Source organism: Anopheles maculipalpis, chromosome 3RL, assembly GCF_943734695.1.
Source record: "Anopheles maculipalpis chromosome 3RL, idAnoMacuDA_375_x, whole genome shotgun sequence".
Taxonomy (NCBI): Eukaryota; Metazoa; Arthropoda; class Insecta; order Diptera; family Culicidae; genus Anopheles; species Anopheles maculipalpis.
Genome location: NC_064872.1, coordinates 21,312,208 through 21,329,649, shown reverse-complemented (window position 1 = coordinate 21,329,649; position 17,442 = coordinate 21,312,208). Strand labels below are relative to the sequence as shown.

The window sequence follows — 17,442 nt, the reverse complement described above, 5'->3', positions numbered from 1 at the left end:
TTCTTACAAAACTGAGAAATATTTTTTTTAATGACGAGAATAGTGTTGCCATTGTTATTATTAGGAACTAAATCGAAGGTCCTTGAACTCAGCGGGAAGCAGCAAGCCTTTCCGTTAATCACCTTTCCTTTACTAGCCTCAGATATAGGGACCTGTGTGTTGGCAAGGGCTGATCATTATCATTATGGTCATCAGCAGTATAATCAAAACCAAAACCAGTTGCTCACAAATATTTATCATAATGTTGATAGTCCTTATAAAACTACAATTGAATATGCATTCAAATTTCATAACGAGCCCCCAATTAAGTGGAAGAAGTTGTGGTTGCAATTGATATTGCTTCAATTTTTTAACAATTCCACACTGGAATTATCATTTTGGTAGCTACTCATTGCAAACTGAAGCTCCAACTCGAAGCCGTAATGTCGATTTACTCAAACAGGGATTAGACAAGGTTTGTTTGAGGGCTTTTCTGTTAGAGAACCACATTCACCGTGTCACAAAACTCACGTAGCCAAAACAAACTTAAAAGGCGAATAAAGCATCCCTTGCGATTATCACATCAAATAACATTTTTTTGCTAAGATTATTCAGTCGTTATCGTTCCAACGACCTACACCGCAAAGCCAATGCGGCTTTGATTCCATTGTGGCTGTGTTTTCCCACCAAATCCAACACCCACCAGAACTAAGCACCATTCACACGTCACTCTCGATGCCCCATGAAAATGACATCAAACACAGCTTCCCACAGCAAGGAAGCACTCGCAGAAACAGAACGTTTTTCCTTGCAACACAATTTCCGTCTCGGATTGTTATTTCCTGCGTGATTTTTCGCTCCTTCCCAGGCTGGTAATTATTTTGCTCTGTCCCGCCGTGCCAAAGGGAGAAAAACATTGCCTGCTGGATGGGGGTCGATATGCTCAATGTCACATCGGTACGGTGACAACGAAAAAGGATGAAATTGGATTGCCCATTTTAGTCGATCTGTTTGGGTGTGTGCGTATGTCACCCGGGTATATAAAGAGGGAAAACTGTGCAGGAGGTTGGGGTAGGTTGTTTGGTTGGTGTTGGCTTTGACGTGGTTGCTTTTGAATTGTAATGATGTGGTGTTTGGTGGCATCACAACGAGACCGATTGGAAGTGGAATGCTTGCTGGAAATCGTTAAGAAGATTCCTTATCATTAATTTGTTAGGAGCAAAAATACTTCAAAGCAAAGAATATGCTGAAGACAATAATCTATCAAAACAAAACAGTGAAACAAAAATAAAAAAACATTAGAGAAAAATAGTTAAAACAGGAAATCAATTATACCCAAACAAAATAGTTAGCACATGAAACAAAGTTAAAAAAAATACAAACAAATACAGCAAATTGATGAAGAAATACATGGAAAATAAAGACCTGTTAAATAGTAAATAAATTGATGAAGTATGGGAAAATTATTATTTTTTAAATTTTACAGTGAAATATATAGTCCAAAAATCTATTAAACGATTAAACATCTAAAAAAGAAGAAAATATGGAATAGGAAAACGAGTAACAAGTACAGCAGTTGTTAAAAACAAAATTAAATGAAACGAATCAAACGTAAAAAGAATTAGACGAAATTCAGAAAAAATAAGTACTAAAAATTAAATGAAAAATAAAAAAGCAAACTTAAAAAAATAAAATCAAAAATTGAAAGTAAAAAAAAACTTTAAAAAAATTTGAAAGCGTCGTAAAACAATGCTCTTTGCATTACAGGAAGATATCCACACAAAACATTACAAATATAATGCGAAAACATTAAGGGTAGTAAACACCACAATCGAGAGGACATTGTAAGAGGGTTCGTTCACTCCACAGTAGCAGCAGCTAGATTTCCTTGCAGTACAGCAAAATTAATCGGTCCATATCGGTGGTAAACCATTATCACAGTCGAAGCGAAAGACAAACACGAAAAACACGCTCACAGTTTCCCCCTTTGCTTTGGGAAAATAGGGAAAACGGAACAAAGGGTGAAGGACGGATATTTGCTGGCAGAATATTGTCATCCGTTTCCCTCGAGCTGACAGCAATATGTTTGTTGTTCCAAATTAAAACCAAACACCGATTATGGTGGTTGTTTCTTGCCGGTTTCACCGTCTAACAGTTACTCTAAACGAAGCATCATAAAAAAGGGAATCAACATAGCAAGAGTATTTAGGCTCCCGTGGGAGTTTGATGTGGAGTTCCGACCAGGGAATCCAACTCCCTGGCTGGTGGAAGATTCGAAACAAAGCGTGAACGAAAACCCCCAATCCCAATATTTGTGGAAAGAGAGTGCTGAACGACAAGAATGTTGATACGTAAGTGGGATGATCCGACGATCCTTCTTAAGCGCTGCTCCTTGTTATCACCGTCATAATCAGTGTCCTGTGTCACCGGGCACACATTGCACAGCAGGCTTGTGTGCATGTGGTTTGATCCGGCTTACCGACTACTATTATGCTACTCACCGGCTCAGTCTGCTCAGGCCAACCGGGTCCCTTTTTCGTCCGATGTTGGGAAAATATTTACCCCCCAACAAACGGTGCAATATTTGCAAACTGTGTGCCTATGTGTGTATGTGTGGATCCTCACGTCCTCATGCATGAGAATGTCCACCGAATTTATGCTTTGTTTGTTGTGCGGATCCGTACAAACCTTGGAATATAACTCTGCTTGGGTCACTAAACTTTTAACCGAATAAAACAATCTGACCATTACTTTTCATTAGCGAAGCATTAGGCCTGCTTCCTAATCCCGGTGAAGTTTGGAACCTCGCGCCCAAGTGGAAGTAGAGAACCATCTCTCACACAAATCTTTTCATCCCGAAATCGGACCAGCTTATCCGTGCACGATGAGAAGCTGATGATCATCACCTGAAGATGGTGAAGATGGTGCTGAAGCTGCCAGCATACGACCGTAACGAAATAATCAAAAGTAAATCGATGTGGGCAGATAATCTGTTTTACGGGAGCAAATGTTCCGTCTGAGGGTTTCCGTCGAAACCAGGCTAATCCGTTCGAAAACATCCTTAATCCGGTCCATCGCCGGCAAAGATGAATGATCCGAGCCGAAGCGTGGTGAAAACAGGTAGCTAGGGGTACCTACCTGATGGGAAAGGAGCTTGTCGAACGACACCGCCGGATCCGGAATCTTGTAGAGCATAAATTGAAAAATGAGATGAACAAGCTTGCTGCACTGAAGATGGCATAGAACGGAGATGCAAAGAATCTTCTTATTTAATTGGGTATTGTTAGTTTAGCAAATTAGAGCAATTAGAGGAATGGACGGAAGGCACGATGTGGATGTGGACTGGTGGATGAATTATGGGATTCCGTGATTTGTGGATGGGATGAGATGCATTTAGAGATGTGGTGTGTGGGAAGATGCGCATCACTAGGACGGTGAGAAAGGTACACACTGTGGACGCTGTACGTGAAGGAATATACGTGAGAATGAGGAGGAATGTTGAGGAATAGTTTAGCGATAACTGTTTACTGCAATTAATAACATCCATTAGCGATTTAAATATTACCTTATGTCCTGTATCCTTAGAGACCTGAACAATGTGAGCTTGTTCTTCACTTTTATTCGTTAGGATCTTCCGAATTTCCCTCCGGGGACGTTGACAAAACGACTAAAATGGCACGTTCGCGGTGCCTTACCACTTATTATGTGTTTTCCGTGCAATTTCCATAATGGAAAAGGGCATGCTCGCTGTGTGCGGTACGCTTCTTGCGTTCGCTCACCGATACATCGTGTGAGGTACGCCATCACACGAATACCCTGCGCGACAATTAATCGCTAAACAACGCATCAAACAATATGCACGCGTGGCAGCACATGCACATTTCGTTGTGCATTGAAGGTGCATATTGGGTGAGAACAATTTGGAAAACCAATGCCAAACCCGACACAACAACCGACCGCACACAACGGGATTGCTGGAAAAAAAACGTGCCTGTTGTCGTCAACCGTCTGTCAACCGCCAGACCGAATGATCGGAAGTGGGAATTGTGCATCGTGCTGTTGCACCGATGGTGTGCAACCTGCAGTCTATTGTCTTTGGGGTGATGGTCTTTGAGGAGGAAGAAAGGGGAACACACAAGGGAACAATAAAGAGGCATATTTGGTGCGTGTGTGTTGACGAGTGTAGAATGGAATTTCAGAATATTTAGAACGGATTCCATAATTTCAAACAGTAATGTCAATATTTGACCCAATGTAATTAAGATGAAACTCCTGAGTATACTCATGGTATACTCATGGTGGATGGAAAATTTTCTTACGGACTTTAAGGGTACAAAGTATGTTCATATTATACATTTAGGATTCACTTCACTTGGCACAGGACCTTGCAACTCATATTCTTCAACTTGATTAAGATTTTAGCTTGTAATTCTTAGTTGTAACCTAGAGAAATGTGTGAATTCAATAGAATATTAAATAGACACAAACCTGATGAAACCATTGAAAGCAAATCAACTCTAGCCCTCTAGTTCTAGTCGAAGAACCAGAGATATGTTTTTGTCGTTACTAATCTCATCCGTCCGGAAAGAATTTTCTATTAATTCGACAGTAAAATCTGTGACTTTACAAACTATTCTAAGGTTAAGTCTTCTTCAACACAATTTTGAAAATTTCTCTTGCCAATATTTGATAACAAGTTGAACCACGAGCCAACATAAATTAACCAACATATTGTGAAATATTCGAAGTGCCAGTCAGGCTCTGAGCAAGGGACCGAGCAACACACAAGTTGTTGATGTGTAATAAGTTCTTAGACTTATAAAAAGCACCATAGTTCATAACATATCTGAGGACCATCTGTTGTGACTGACCGGATTCTTATAGTTTTTTATGTATTTTTATTTTGGAATTGTATGGCCCAGATTCTAAGACTCGTAGACGCAACAAAATGTTTTTATGGACTCTGAAAACTAACCGAATAATTATCTATTGGCTTTGGCTTTGGCTAAAATCATTAGTCCTGCAACTAGCTTAACTTCGTTTTACCCACAGCTTAACAGTCAGTCCTGCATACGGTGAGACGATCCGGACTGGATTGAGACCACTCTTGGTATTTTAGTTTCGCTCTCAACGAGTAAACGCTCACTGCAATATAAGTTCCTAAAATTGAAGCAGATAGGTCTGGTCAGCTTTTCAGGCCGTTCTGCAACTCCAAATTATCTTTAAACTTATAAAATTAGGTTTATTAAATATGTAACCTACAAAGATTCTTTGATTCATGGTTCTTAAAAACGAAAGCCCTGTATCTATTGCCTCTTTTGCCCTGTATCTTTTGCTTACTGAAACGTCCACAGTACCAGAAATCATAACTTATTCTCCTGTGTGCTGTCTACGAGATCTTAACACGTGTTCTGTCCTTACTATCTAGTATCTTCTAATGCTTATCTTAACCGGAGATGTAAAGTTAAAAAATTGCGACCATGACGGATTACCAACCTAGGCAAGAGTTCCAGTCTTTGTGATATCGATACCGCCGCAATCAATCACTTCATTTACCGATCTTGATGCATGTCATGACCATACCGCTAGTATCTTCAAGTTAGTCCGCAAGCAAACTTATTGGATGCTGATCCGGTGAGCCAGACAGATCATCAATGAGCGCGTGTGTGAAACCGACTGAGGCATCGTTTCATCCCAAACCACCACCATCACCGCAATCGGATAATAACCTCATTAAAGGATTACTCTCGGCAGGCACTTCTCGCCCACGCGGCGTGCTGCGGTCAGCTTCCAAGGGCCGACCCAATAGATCCGATCCGTATTTGACGGCTTCCGAAACCCCGGTTCCCCGAGGGCACGGGCCACCGGAGAAAACATCGATTCGGCTATGGTAAAACACAGGTATCAGCTTGTCGCTGGTTCACTTTGAACTGCGGGCCGACAAACGGGCCATGGTGCGGCGCAGATGTTTAGCTCATTAGCCGGATAGCTGGATAGCTTCCTTTGCTTTCCCGTACGCTCAGGATTAAGCAAACGCAGTGTAAAATTTGCACCCAGCGATCTATGAACGAAACCACGGAACACAAAAGAGCTGAGCAGGAACCCTCCCTGGAGAAGTTAGTGGTCGGATGCATCGAATGCTTTCGTTCGAGCAAAAATCTTCCGGGGGTTGTTGTGGTGAAAATATTTACCACCGGTGAAAGGAAAATGCCCGATAATTTATGATAAATATTGGCAAATATTGTGGTCCGGAGGATGTGCTGGCGATGGGCATTGGGACTTTATGGACAGCAGCATGTGCATGGAGATTGAGCTTCCGAGCTGAGTAGTGATGAAAGCAGTTGAAACATCTTTTATGCTTTGGCGTGCAGCCGTAGCAGCTTCATTGTTCCATTTGCTTGTAGAACATGTGAAACAATCTATGGATGGTATTGTTTTATTGAATGCGATCGGTTTTGCGAGCCTCAATGTGAGAAAACGATTAAGGAGTTCAGTGGGAAGGATTAGACTGAACGATATGTTTGTGTTGTGATTGTTATGGTGAAGAACAGTTTACTTTTATAGAAAAGGAATGCCGCTGAGCGTTTATATTGCGGATTTGCGATGTTTCTTCTAGATTTTGTGTAGAAACATTACAGATTTTTGAGTAGTTTCTTCATTTCCCTTCTTCATATTAAAAGTTTGAGGTCCATATCCGACATTAAGGTGATTTAATACACCTTGAAATCGACCTCGTTAAACGCTATTTATTCTAGACGATTTAGTTCTCTACTTAAAAGTGTTACATCCCAAAAGTATGCAAACTGCACAGCATAATACATTACCCAGTTAATTACCTACTTTCAGGACAAACAATGAGTTTATTTATCGTTCAAAAACTATGCTGAAAAATTACATTCTTTTCCCTGAATGCAAATGCAGACGTCACCAATATAGCTTTACCCACTTGAATTGGCCACTGCCCTGCGCGAAGGTGATAAATTACAAAATTAGTACCCTTCAGCTTGACATTCCCTATCGAAGCTCTCACCGGGGTAGTGAAAAGAACAAATTGCACATTTTCTTTACCTTTTCCGTCGGGACTGGCATATTGTGGAAGTTATCTTCTCCCCATCCAACATTCCAAGCGTCCATCCGGTTCGACTTTCAGCAGCTATTTTTCTTCGCCACCTACTTCCGGTCGTAAAAAAGGGCAGAAAGTGTTTCTACTTCTTGTTCGAAAGTGGGTCGTTTTTCGGCTCTCCTATTCTGTTCCGCCGTTCCACTGTTGTCTACCACGGTTCGCGGCGTTGGAAAAAAAGATACCCCGACAGATAAGTCACGCGAGCTGGCTTGATCACGTACAGTGCTTATCGGTCGCGACTGATCGAGTAGGTAAAATCTTGAAGGTATGGGGGGGGGGGGGGGGGGGGGAATTTTTGTTTGGAGGAAAATGGGACAGCGCATAAAATGCGCACCGGGCACGTTTTTATCAAGCGATGATGTTTTGGGCGTAAAGGGCGAAATGAGATGGGTTTTACGAATGAACAATAGTCTTTTGAAGATTTTTATGTGTCAGTTTTAAGATAGGTATGGTTTTATTTTTAGCATTCTTATGTTTGAAACAAATATCCATATTTATTACTTTTTAAAAACTCATTTTATAAAAAAATGAAAAAAAACTAAACTGTAGGTCCAAACAAGAAAAAACACAAAAAAAACTTTAAAAAAACATTGATAAAACATGCAAAAATTATAAATTTAACACAATAATGAAAGAGAAAAATGGAAATGATTTATGGGTAGCAACACTAAATTAGGAGCAGGAAAACAAATGTGAAGTAGAAAAGAAAAGTGAACTAAACATACAAGTTTCAGTAATCTGAGAACACAAGTAATAAGATTAGTAAAAGAAAGGAAAACAGAGTTAAATGGGCGATCGAATGAAACTAAACACAAAAGATTTTAAATTTATAGATATAAAGAGAAATAAGTAAAGTATAAATAAAGTTAAAATAAATCCTAATAAAAGGCAGTAGCGCCCATCAAACTCATCGTTCCAAACCGTTGCCGTTGAGCAAATCGTTCTTGTTTTTATCCTGATTTCTTTCTAGCTACCACTTGAAAGGCTTCTGTACCAGCAAAAACGGGAATCACACTCCACGATGCGATGCTCACCTCCGATGATGATAATTTGCATAGTAGATTGGATCATGAGATTAGCCGTCTCGTACTCGAGGGTGTGTTGTTTTGTTCGATTCCCTGGCCCGTTACTAAGACGTCTGGAAGGAGCGTTGTGTAGTTTTCACCCGCACCAGTCAGCGCACAGGCAGGGGCCCGGGGGGTTTTGGAGTTGCGATAAGTCGTGACATTTTAATAGAATGATCACTCGCGATAACGAGCGTATAATTTCTTAATCAACTTGTGTGTGTGCACCGTTTTGGGGTAGAGTGTATGCCAGCGCTGTGTTTATGGAAAAAGGAACTGCTGGACGATGGGACGAGAAGGGCGCTCTACGCGTTTACTTTACTTGCTGCTCGGTATTTGGTGAAAGGAGTCGTCGTTGAACACGTGCAACGTGTCTGTTGGACCACCGGAAGTACCCAGTGGACAGATGTTAGGACGCGCCAAGGCAACGCTGTTTTATCATGCCCACGTGTACACGATCCTTAGCGTCCAGCCAAAAAAAAAGGGAAGGAATTTGAAACTGGTTTGTTTCGGTGGAAAAGGTACGATGGAATTCTCTAACAGGAAAAAAGCACCGGAAGTATAGCTGAATCATTTGCCATGCTGCGTGTTAGCGATTTGCATATAGATCAGGCTTTTTTGCTTCTTCGGATTACAATATCCGTAAGCTAAACCCCTTCAGGAGAGAAAGATGGGTGGAATAATGGAAAGAAGATATACACACACACGCACACACACACACTTGAGGTACTTGGCAGAAATGTTGACGGTACGCACTCGCGTCACTCGTACCGGTGTGGCGCATGTGGGCAGGACGCGACTTTCGACGGAACACGTGTCTCAACTTGTTCCAGGTGAGCACCAAAGTACCAATCTATGAGTGCAATTATATCCTGCCTCTTCGGGGTGGTGTTTTTTTACTTCAGAGTTTTAAAAATGGGACATCAGTTTAGAGTGAGTTGTTTGAGCATCTGTTCAAAGGTCATTAGTATGTACGTGCGAGTAAAAATTAAACGAGTCATATGAATTTTTAAGAAGAAATTATTCTTTGAATATTTTGTAGGTGTTTACATTTAAACTTTAATTAATGCATATGTAAAGGATGTCTTGCAAATTATTGCCTCTTGTTTTAATGAGCAATTAATATACGTTAAATGCCACTTGTGAAAAAAACCCATGGCCTCCAAATAATGTAACTTAAGTCACATTATGTAGGGTTAATAATGTAGGGTTTGTTGAATAACTCGCCAGAAAGTATGCAATCTGCATGTGAAGTTATTTCTTTTTAATGCCACTTTATCATTTATAAAAGCGATATTTTTCACTATTAAGAAGCAAGCATCAACACATCTTCTCGACGAATGCCTTTTTTTCCTAGCAATGACCTAACACAATTCATAATGCCACCGGCACGAGCCAACTGTCAGTGAATTGGCGTGAGCATTGAACAATATGCCGTGCTTTACCTTGACAAGCACACGCACTGACGGAAGGCAGGGCGGAATAAGAAAATAATGAAGGCCATAAAAGAAAAAAAAATCCCTATCACGGCCAGCAAACGAATATGCTGCCGAATAATTAACCGGAAATCACAACACGCGTCCGTGCGCCTTAAGATTTGCTTTCAGCTGCTATCAAATCGGAGACGTCTTGCCTATTTTCCTGCGCCTGCAAGACGTCTCCTGAGGTTTGTTGTTTCGTACGCTTTCAGGCTGCAATTCCTTTCTGGCTGGTCGCTCGCGCGCGCAGTCTTACAAGGACACCCCAGCAATCGGTCGAACGGTTCGGTCGGTACCACTTCACAATAGCACCTGGGCTGGGCGGAGAAGTTCATACCGATCGCTCGAGATTCGGTAGGGCCATGGGGGAAGGAAGGGCGAAGGGAAAACCGGTACACGAGCCGGGTTACTTCCGGTGTGGCGGAAGCATCGTGCCCTACACAACACAATACACCGTCGCACAGGCACGGTCGACACGGGGGTCGGTGGTTTGTTTTGTTGAATTGGTAGGAAATCGCACAAACCAAGGAAAAATGAGCCTCGTCAGCTTTGAAGAGGAGGAGCAGGAGGAATGGCTACCCGGCGTGGAAGGTGCATTCTTGTTGCATCGTTATGTGAGGCTTTACGGGAGAAGAAATTCGTCCAGTGTACCGCGTACTCTTATTAAAATATCAAGTTATCCCTAGGCAGACGAATAGAAGCGAGCTGCTACCTACTGCAGTTGACAGTGATGCAATTTGACAGGCGCTAAGTGATCGTTAGGAAGAAGAGAATATAAGGAGCAATGAGCAATGGAGCTATGAAGTAGCAACGAACTCGCAGCTTGACAGGCGACCATATGCTCCTTGTTGGGCGGAGAATGGTATGTTGATAGTACGGAAGCTGGAAGCCTGAAGCGGTCAAAGCAACACAAAGAGAATGTACCATTAAATGAGCGGTTTTGCTGTGAGGGTGCATTTATTTGGCGGTTGACAGATTCCTCAGTAGATGTATAACACATTTTGAGATGAATTTAACGGTATGTTTTATTACATTACAAAAAGAAAACAGATTAAAATAACAAAATTGCAAACAAAAGAAGCAAAAAACTGCAAAATAACATAAAAAACGAAACACTAAAGTTGTCAAAATTAAAGTAAACATCTAAAAATGTAAACAAAGGAAAAGATAAAAAGGATAACAAGAAACAAAATAATGAACAAAATACTGAAGACGGGAGCACAGACATATAAGAAATCAATATCATTGATTTTTTCAAACTTGTCCAAATACGTCCAAACGAAGACCAAATACGAAGAACATAGAACAGTAGAAAAAATATACAATTAGGTTTCGAACATTTCATCTACCTTGTTCAAAAATAAACAAAAAACAAAGCCTTATTAAAACGGGCATGAATAACGATTGTGGTTCTTTTTGGTTCATTGCATTCGACGTATTTATTTATTTGTTTTTTTTCTGGAGTTTTTCCTTTTCTTTAAATTTAAAGCTTAAATTTTTAATGAATTTCTGTTTAAATTTGTTCATTGCTTTGCTCTTTTGTTAACTTGTTCCTTACATGGAGTTACTTCATAAAAATAGAAATTATGTTGGATTTTATCATGTTGTCTACAAATTCTTACCCAATTTATCTCATGATGTGTAAATATCTGATCCTGATATCTCTTCGAAGCTTAGCGATCTACTAGGTCACGCCAGTCATCTAATGGCTTACTAAAGTTGCTGATACACCACGTAGTTGGGTAGTTGTATGGACTCTAAACTCCAGTCCTGTCGAGTTGAGGCCGGCGCTACTGTCGCCTCACCATCGGGCGACTTCAAAACTATGTGTTCTATGTTGCCTAAAATAATCGCCCATATAATATGAATCCTTTGATGGAACCTTGTTTTTGGTTCCACCTGTGTAGTTGACTTTAACACTTTGATGCTATGTTTGATTTACATACACACATCGAAGATTGTCAACAACATATCCTTTTGTTTTGCACAAAGCCTACAATCCAGCAAGCTGTTGAGACACGACATCCTGCCAAGAGGACATCCTTCTCTCGAGCAAAATAGACCGTCGTCTCGGAAACACATCCTTCCGGGCGAGGAATGTTTGTTTGCAGATATTGCGATTGTGCCGAATGTACTTCTCTGACACTCGGGTTCTCCATTCCCTGCCCGGACTCGGCCCGGACAAAATAGAGTGGAGCAAAAAATCCCGGAACCAATACAAACAGCAAAACAAAAACTGTTGCCATGCTGGTGGAGTGGTTGTGTGTTTGACTGTTTGGTCTCCCTGAAGTTCATCGGCACAGGCAAGTAAGTGTGCAATTGAATTTGTGCTTTGCTGTTGCAACGACGATGGTCACACCCGAGTCTGCTGAGGGAGTTTGTTGCACCACACTCGAAAGTATTGTGATGCAATGCCTCCTCCGGCAAAGGGAGTAAGAGTTCTGCCCGTGCCCAGCAAACAGTCGTGACTTCTTGAACACATCCATTGTGGGCTATAGGGCTAGAGCACAAACTTAGGCACGTCCCAGTGTCTGGGTTTCGGGCCGGCCATGAAGTTGAAGAATTTCATCCCTGCACAAATGCACAATTCTCGAACGACTGTCGCTCACCAGTAAAAAGAAAGGGGAAGCACTGTACGCCTGCGGCCCGGCATACCAACTTCAAGTAGCAGCTCAAACGGGTAGGCCTCTACTACGGAGTCCTGAGAAGTACCAGACATGGTGAAGTTCTTCCGACCAGTTTGCTTCCTTGTCCGGTGAATTCTTCATTAATGTTGCATCGTTTCGTTGATTGTTTTGCCAGATCTGGTCAGAGCGTCAGATCACTGGCGCGTCCTTTTGGCAGCCCGGACAGAGAAGAAGTCCTTATGGCCTTTACCGGTCGGGCAGGGAAAGGATTCGTTTGGATAAGAATTCTCAACCGTGTACGTGTGCACATATTCAACATCCGGCTGTAGATGTGTGTCTGATGTAATTCTATCCCGCTTCTACCATCTTCCACCGTGGCACCGCGTCTCAAGGGCACAAAGCCCAAAAGGTCGGGCAGAAGAATGAGGTGGAGGTGGAATATGAGACCACGACGATGAAGTGACAGGGTTTTTGCTGTTGTGCTACCGTGTTTGATAGAGTTTGAATTGAGCAATCGAGCGTCTTTGTTTGCTGCGTGAGCAACGCAACGTCTGCTTGTGCATCTTTGTGGACAGCAGTCCGGAGAGAAGCTGCTTCATTAATAGCCTAGGCGAGGGAAGGAACAATGCACGAGACAGGTGCTTCCTTCCGAAATGCCTCTGCTCATGTAACGCATACGACGGCGCATGGGGACGGATCGGAAGTGTATTTGGCACACGCCAGGTGATTTTTGCTTATTATTGTATGTCGTAAGGAATAGGAATCGAAAAGAAGAGAGAGAGAGAGAGAGGGTGTATGGTTCAACTACTTGTGCGTTTAACGAGGTTAGGGTTGCATTTTATCCCTTTTATTTTATCCTTTTCCTAGTGTTGGCGGCATTTTTGGATGGCACAACTAAGTTTGTAGATTGTTTCCTTATAAAAAGACAGAAAGGGTTAAATGATATTTGTGGCTTATGAAAGTAGCGAAATATTTGCAATTAGTTGTATTCAATTTACCATATGTCACACAGCAATACAAACCAAAGAATATTTTGTTCTAGTTTTCGCTCCTTCTTAAAAAATTAAGTGGATACCACCCACCAATTTATAATAATAAACACACTTCTTGATCTCTTATACACTCATTACGGTGTAAAGAGAAATAAGTAATAGTTTAAATAAACCCATGTATTATAATATAATATAATATTGAAAGCTCGACCGTGACAGGACTCGAACCTGCAATCTTCGGATCCGAAGTCCGACGCCTTCTCCATTAGGCCACACGGTCGTATACACCAGCGAGACGTTATCTTCCATACATACAGCTCGTAACGTAATCCGACGGTTTCAGCGTCGATGCGTGCCTGCTTGTGTGTACGCTTTGTTTATTTTATGCGATTTTTTTTTACACTACTTTCTTGCGGAGACTCGGGCGGCCCTTGTGCGCACTATTTCTTCACGCATCGCAGAGCATCTTGACTTGAGTTGTCGTGCGGTGCTGTTGTATCTGCCGTCCGTTGCGTTTGATTGCGAAATTATCGCATTGGTTTTGATTCGTTGGTTTGTTGTGGAGCGCGGTTTGACTGCTTGTTCACTGGAAGCGGATGAGATGGAGATGGATAAACCCGGTGTCTATTTATAGTTCGGTGTGTGATGCCAATAGGGCACACATAATCGAAGTTGATTTATGTTTGAATGAAAATTGCATATTTAAATAATTACACAAGACTATTCAAGGTCTTTGTACTTATGTATTGTTTTAAAAATATTTTTTATCATAAAATAAGTTTGTTACACTTTTTTGAATAGCATTTTAAAATGTCTTAGTTTTACTTTAAAAAAATAAAATACAAACTTTATTATAGCAATACGACCAGGCCGTCTAAAGAAAGCATACATTGTTTCTGCAGTATCCTAAATCTTAGTCTACCTTTTCCAGCTGGCTTCATTTGCTATTACATTGTCAGTTCAGTATTTGGGAAGAAGGTTTGGATGGGATTCGATACCCGTTCCCATAGCACGTCATCGTGTATCAATAGAATGAATCGAATTTATTGTATATTTTAAGAAAGTGTTTAGCAAGTAAAACAATTAATTCCTTAAGAACAACCTGTCTAATTTATTTATTTAAATAATTAAAGTTAGGGCAACCAAGTGTGCTTGAGGTAAGGCAAAATATAAGCAGCAAATGCCTTGAGAATTTTTTTAAAAATCAGCTCAAGAAGAACAGAGAATACGGCACCGAGCCTAGAAATAAAAATAAAAAAATTAGTTAATTTACTTATTTATTTATAATTAATTATGACGGTCCAACACCGCTTGTGTTGAATAAATTTTATAATCATATTGGTAAGGCATTTCCTCCTTATTCTTTGTCTTATCCCGGGCAAAATTAGTCAATGTTAATCCCGGACATCATTTTACGATGTTTCGGAAGCGAATTTTGATATTAACATTTTTTTACAGTTATATAAAACATATGTTATTGGCATAATGCTGCAAGTTAAATGTGCGCCTGTGATTAGGCAAAACGCGTTACATGACTATAGTACATATGTAGAACATTAGTATTAGGATAAAATACAAGATATTCGAAATGTAGGAAGTAAAAAAGTAGGTGTTTAATCAATAACAATGAAAGCTTTTCTATAAATAAAAAAACTCAAAAAAGTAGACTGAAATTAACAGAAAAATAAAGAAAGAAGGAAAACTATATTTCTCACCAGCAGATTCCAAACAGAAAGGTATCGATTTTTGCTGCTGTGAATAGAATAAATTTGCTTTAACGACTACTCATTTGGGTGATTCGTTAATAAGGAGCTAGGTACACAAAAAGATTTGCAAATCTACACCCATCTACTGGAGCGAAGCATGGCGCCCGGCTACGGCATCCATTCCAGCCCGTTGCACAAAAGATTGTTCATATATTTTCACGCTCCAACCCCGGCTACGGCTTCGTTTGGGTGGCTCCAGCCCATTTTACCCATTTACTGTCACTGTCGCTTTCCTTGGCAAATTTTCTTGGAGAGAAGATTTCCCTGGGCCGGTAGATGTTGAGAAGCTTTCAGCTTAACACGCTACAAAAAGCGTGTCTTTTTTGCACTTTCCTCTCGACCGGTTTTGATTCTATTTACTGTTTGCTTAATTCACCCTAGTTCCCCAACTCCCCTCCCTTCTCAGCTCAACTACATTCCTACACTATCTGGCCATTTTGCTCTTCACCCCATATACTCCTCTCCAGACAAGAGGGGTATGTGTGTGTGTGGGTTTTCATGGAGCAGGATCCGGATTTGTCAACCCGGTGGTGACGGTGGTCTTTTCAAATTAAAATAGCGATCAAAAGAGAGAGAGAGAGAGGGTCGACCACACGAAGCAGCTACAAAAAAAGGCACAGAGCCCCAGCGTCACAGCTACTCAAGTGTACGATAATGAGCTAACAAGAATATAGCAACCGAACTGCTGCCAAACTCCACAAGGGAGTAATGGAGAGGATCCACCTTGCAGCGATCCCTGTACATATCGCTAGTGCTGCTGGTTTTCTTCTTCTTCTTCTTCTTCTTCTGCACTGTTGTGTGTGCAGGGCAACCTAGCAGTTCTTTCGCAGCCACGCGCGAACAACACATTGCCGTCTGTTTGCTCATCCACTCAGGGTAGGGTCGGTTTGCGATAGGACCTGTAGAGTGAAACGAGCAGAAAGCGGCCGCTCGGTTGTCCTTTTTTGACTGCTCCGACCGAAAGCGCGTGCGTCAGGATGTGCCGGGACCAACCAACCCGAAGAAGACGGCGACAGCGACGACCACGACGACGATGAGCATCGAGCGATTCGGGGATCAGTGTAATCAGTGGGCGAAAAATAACGGGGCGTCACCGAAAAAAGGACCTTCGGATTGCTCATGAAACACGTCAATGATGATGATGATGATGCCGACGTTGACGGCTAGGATGACAGGGGATGAGCTACTGGCGTTGAAGAGGAGAGGTCATCGCGAAGTGTGCAACATTGGCCCTGTCTTCTTCACCAAGTAGGGCCAAATACATACAGACACACTCAAAGATGGCCAGAGAGAATAAGAGGAGAGAGAAAAAAAAAGGCTAGAGGAATCACGGCGTGGATGACAGGATAAAATGATTCTAGTGCGTCCTCTTCTACGTTCGTGTGTGTATGTGTGTGGCTGCTTGTGTACATAGAATGTCCTTTTCCACACCCTGGCAGCGGTTAGAGCAGTAGCGAGTCCCTGTGTCCTTTTTGAGGTGCCTTTTTTTTGTTGAAGGATTCGTATTCCTGTGTGTGCGTGTACGTCTCTGCGCAGGCTGCAAATGTCGGCGAATAAGCGCGGGGCCTCGGTACGCTTGCTCTCTGTGTGTGTGTGTGGATGCATGTAGCTATGATTTAGCGAACAGGGAACTGAGGGAAAATGCTCAGTTTTCCATCGAGAGGGAGGGGTCTCGAAGGGATGTAGGGTTCTATAGGGATTCGTCCTTTTTGTCCCTCTTCTAGTTCTGGTGCGATTCTTCGAGCCCGATTCCTCGTCAGAACAGTCTCAACTGCCGAACCGGGTGGTACGAGAACGAACACGGTCGTTCCAGCTTCGAAAAAGGCGAATCTTTTACGAAATCGGATCGGATTCAAGATTATCGTCTTGTAGAGTTGCCATTAAGACGATTAAAGTTGTACAAGTGCGCAATTGCTGAAAGTGTGAAAATCTAATGGAAATGTGCATCGACTCTCCCCACTGATTATTATTATTATTAGTATCAGACCAAAAGAAGTTCTAAAGAGGTCTTGTCAATTTTGCTCAACAAATACTCCAAAGTGTTGCTTCCTGATTTTCCTGTGAGCTCTCGTGTGCTATGTGCTTGTGATAAGACGCTCATGTGGGTTGGCATAAATTAAGAGCGTAACGGGAGAAACGCCCGTAAGGACCACTTGCCACGATCAATTGAATTAATTTCCTTAATTGAGTTTCCAACTTCCGGCGTACGATTTGTCGGCCAAAAGACTCCGACTCTGTGTGTGTATGTGTGGTGTATGTAAGATCTCGAAGAGTGTCAAGTGTATGGTTGCAGCGTGTAAAACAATTGGCGTCGAGTGGGTGTGTGTCGAGAAGGCGTAAATTAAAACCCATTATGATGGGAAGACGTCTTACTGTTTAGTTGATGCTGGTTGACGCTGATTCGAAGCATCGA

The 17,442-nt window shown here is 41.7% G+C and overlaps 1 protein-coding gene and 1 non-coding gene across 2 annotated transcripts in view; both read right to left on the bottom strand.

Moving 5' to 3' along the window:
• The window catches only part of LOC126565264 (derlin-1), a 144,034-nt gene that overhangs the window by 13,290 nt on the left and 113,302 nt on the right, over positions 1–17,442 (bottom strand). The window lies entirely within an intron of this gene.
• Positions 13,471–13,543, bottom strand: Trnar-ucg (transfer RNA arginine (anticodon UCG)). Its single transcript has one exon. It is a non-coding gene; the product is annotated as a tRNA-Arg (tRNA).